Raw genomic sequence first — 4,823 nt, forward strand, 5'->3', positions numbered from 1 at the left:
CACACACACACACACACACACACACACACACACACACACACACACACACACACACACACACACACACACACACACATAACCTCAACTCTCTTTCTCTCTCTCTCTCTTTCTCTCTCATACACACAAACACATAGCCTCATCTCTCTTTCTCTCTCTCTCTCTCTCTCTCTCTCACACATACACACACACACACATACACACACATACACACATTACCTCATCACTCTTTCTGTCTCACACACACACACACACACACACAGACACACACACACACACACACACACACACACACACACACACACACACACGCATATACCCACATAACCTCATATCTCTTTGTCTCCTTCTCTCTCTCTCACACACACACACACACATCAGTGCTGTCTATATGCATAAACTCACACTGACACTCATTTGATTCATTTCACTTTCACCTAAACATCACTCACAGGTGACGCATACACTTTCACACACTCACACACACACTCACACACACACACACACACACACACACACACACACACACACACACACACAGCTGTGCGCCATACAGTCCATGTCACAGGCAATCAGGCTTCAGCCCAAACATTCCCCCTTCACTGATAAGCCCCCACCATGGTGGCAGGCACATTCTTCTCCTGACCGGATTTAACTATGTGTCTGAAACTATGTTCACTTCTGAGAGTGTCTGACTATGTGTGTGTACACACACACACACACACACACACACACACACACACACACACACACACACACACACACACATGTACACATGAACTTACAAATACCCACACATACCTACCTACACATACCTACCTACCTTACCTACCTATACATACGTGTGCACACACACACACACACACACACACACACACACACACACACACACACACACACACACACACACACACACACACACACACACACACACACACACACACACACACACACACACACACACTGCTAAGCTAGCCTCGGTGACTGCCCTGGCAAGGCCTCCCCATGAGCTCATCCTGGTCAGCTCTTTTACCGCTCTCGGAGAGAATGTTCTACCAAATGCTAAAGCCACTGTGGAGGGAATCCATGTGAGCAGCCATTTATGAGCTCTGGGGCTCGGTCTGGTCTGAAGAAGAGGAGATCAGTGGTTTGAGGATGAGTGGAGCACAGTCATTTGGAGGGGGGGGGGGGGGGGGGGGTTTGGGGGAGGTACAGAGTAAAAGAAAAACGACCCCGCAATTGGTTTCTGCGGGAGCGTCTCAGCCCAGCGAGCAGCGGTGAGGCACGTGAACGAGGGAGGCAGCGAGGCTCTCGCAGGAAACAGGACCCTGATTGTCCCAATTACACAGATAGCACCCCTGCAGTGAGGGGGCTGAGGTAGCCCTCCCCGCCCCAGTCCAAGCCACATTCCTCCCGCCAACACACCCCTCCCCCACCAAAATGACGACCCTCCATTCGGGGAAGTGCCCCCCCCCATCCATCTTAACCCCCCCCCCACCTTTCCATTTCCCTTGCATCTCATTTTTTGGCTCTGACATTTAAGCCCCTTTCTTTAAAAAAAAAAAAATGTATCTGGATGTAGTCAGGCCTGTTCTGGCAAATTCCAGGGTTCTCTAATGAGATCCAGATCCATTGAGGTTTTTCTGCCTTGTTTTAAGGGTGTTGGGTTGAGTATTGGAGGGAGGGTCGGAATTCGGCTCCATTTGGACCTCCTCAGCTCCAGCGCCCCTATAAAAGCAGCGTGAGGTCAGCCCCTTACTGGAGCACCTTGCTGTTGTTGTTTGGCAGCGCTTCGGTGAGTCAGTCCAGCCTTTGCCACCTGCGCGAGAGAGAGAGCAAGAGAGAGAGAGGCCTCCCACTCATTTCCTTAACCTTTGTGTAAGAGGAGGGGAGCTGTGCGTGTGTGCGTGCGTGTGTGTGTGTGTGACTAAGAGGCTGACACATCACAGGGCAGAAGCAAGTTAGAGAGTGTGTGTGTGTGTGTGTGTGTGTGTGTGTGTGGAACACAGAGCGTGCTCCTCGTCGGGGCTCTGGAGTGGCGCTTGCATCATTTCGCCCTCAGCCTGTGGCGTCGAGACATTCCTTTCGCTCGCAGATTAAACGAAACCCCAGAAAAAGCCAACAGCGGGTCTCGCAAATGATTGCCAGACCACTCATCACTGACTTCCCTAAACATCCCGAGTTAATCTGCGAGACGCGGAGCGCGGCCGACGACAATGCGAAAGGAGGGGAGGAGAAAAAATGAAACGTACAGTAGAGGAAAAGATGACTTGACATGCGAAGGCTCGATCCCTCTTCTTTTCTTCCCCCTCTCTGTCTCTCCTTCTCTTCCCCCATCCTCATTTCTTTCTTTTGTTTATGAACGGGCTTATTTTAAAAGGAGAGGATGATGGGTTGGATTCGCCAAGTAAAGCATAAACCTCGCGTGACGAACTGCAATTGCCCATTAATTCTCCAGTCCCCCCCCAAAGCATGTTTCAAGAGACTCCTTTTAAAGGAGACATTTAATGTAAACATTCTCAGAAGTGGCCCTCTCATCTGTCAAAATCATTTGAAACATACTTTTAAGTGATTCTACCGCTCTACACTGTAGCCATGGCGATTCTGTATGACTGTACTGGTGAGAGGTCGGGGGCTGTCGCAGTGGCACAGAGTGTACCGAGCTCCGTGAGCTCATCAGCTGGTGGGTTTGGACGGTGTCCCAAAGGGGTCACACATCACAGGGGCCGCCCCTTTTACAGGCCGTCAGTCCAGGAACAAACACGCAAAAGACACGCCCCATTGAGCCGCTTTTTCCCCCAAGGGAGCGCAAACCGTCGCGCGTGAGAGACGGCGGAAAGTATTTAATTCCACATCCAAACAGCTTCACTGTCCAATAACGGCGACTGCAGATGGTGGATGCTGGTGCAGCAGCAGCACAAGGCTGTTCCATCATAAGTAACTCGTACTTAAGTAACTCGTACTTTAACTTGACATGTTTGTCTTTCAGTTCCTCATACTAAGTGCACATGGAACAAGAAAAAGGCAGAGAAAACCATTGGTGCTATTTGGTAACCCACACATTTTGCTGACATTTTGCTTGACACTTGCTAACTCATTCAACATGTAGCAAAGATAGCATACAGCCTTATTCAGCACATAGCAACACTTTTTCCTAGTTGCAAGACTGTGCCTTCTGAGACGTGCAGTGCCTTCTGAGGGCTTTTCAGATTCTTATGGTTGGCCTGCTTCTGAACCTAGCCGAAATCTATCAATCAGATGTTTTCCGCTGTGGTTGCCAAGGTGCCAAATTGGTATATGCTGTTAAATCACTACTGCAGAAGGTGTAGAATTTAGGGAAATGCCCCCAATAATTCGTCCGTGTCAAAGCCTCTGAAAACATTTCTTTTGGGTGTTGGTCCTTGGTTTCAAATTTCAGGTCCATTGCAAGAAGGTACTAAGTACAGCCATTTAAACCTCTCAGGAACAATAGAGGGGTTTAGGAATATAGATTTCTTTTCTGGACATACACATAAAAGTTGGCATCTTGGAAACTTTATTTTATTGAACTGGATGTGTCATGTCTCTTGTATCAGGCAAAGAAGCCTGTCATAAAGTGCAGCGTCAGAACTGTCTTCACGAGCCCTCAGATTGAGCTGTGCGCTTGAACAGCCCCTAACTCTGATTGATCTGTTCATTAGAACCGCCCCTAACTCTGAATGATCTGTTCATTAGAACATTAGAACCGCCCCTAACTCTGATTGATCTGTTCATTAGAACATTAGAACCGCCCCTAACTCTGAATGATCTGTTCATTAGAACATTAGAACCGCCCCTAACTCTGAATGATCTGTTCATTAGAACATTAGAACCGCCCCTAACTCTGATTGATCTGTTCATTAGAACATTAGAACCGCCCCTAACTCTGAATTATCTGTTCATTAGAACATTAGAACCGCCCCTAACTCTGAATGATCTGTTCATTAGAACATTAGAACCGCCCCTAACTCTGATTGATCTGTTCATTAGAACATTAGAACCGCCCCTAACTCTGAATGATCTGTTCATTAGAACATTAGAACCGCCCCTAACTCTGATTGATCTGTTCATTAGAACATTAGAACCGCCCCTAACTCTGAATGATCTGTTCATTAGAACATTAGAACCGCCCCTAACTCTGATTGATCTGTTCATTAGAACATTAGAACCGCCCCTAACTCTGAATGATCTGTTCATTAGAACATTAGAACCGCCCCTAACTCTGATTGATCTGTGCACTAAAACCGCCCCTAACTCTGATGACAGCATCACCCACCCAGCAGGTAATGGAGTGTGGCAGTCCAGCTCATCACCGAGCGCAGTTTGAGCGGCGCGCTGATGGCCGATGATATAAACACGCCTGCGGATGGGGCAGATGAGCTCATCCCTGGCCTCTTGAGACTCCAAACCTCAACGTTTCTGTTTCCCCACACGCCGACCTTTCCCCCCAGTGTATCCATTTATCTCTTGTCTTCTGCGTGCTCCCTCTGACCCTCCATGTTTCTTCTCTCTCACTCTCTCTTTCTCTCTCTCTCTTTCTCTTTCTCTCTCTCTCACTCTCTCTTTCTCTCTCTCTCTTCTCTCTCTTTCTCGCTCTCTCACTCTCTCTTTCTCTCACTTTCTGTGTCCTCTGGCATGTTGATTTGCAGTGTTCCTCAAACTTCTCTCTCTTTCCCTATCGGTCTCTCTTTCTCTCTCTCTCTCTCTCCCCCCCTTCACTTCCCTGCTGGCAACAATTACCCTACTAGTCGTTTACAAGCGACGGTGCCAGCTGGGTCTCATTTCTCTCCCCAGCATCACCGCCGCAT

This window comes from Clupea harengus, chromosome 26 (assembly GCF_900700415.2).
Source record: "Clupea harengus chromosome 26, Ch_v2.0.2, whole genome shotgun sequence".
Lineage (NCBI taxonomy): Eukaryota > Metazoa > Chordata > Actinopteri > Clupeiformes > Clupeidae > Clupea > Clupea harengus.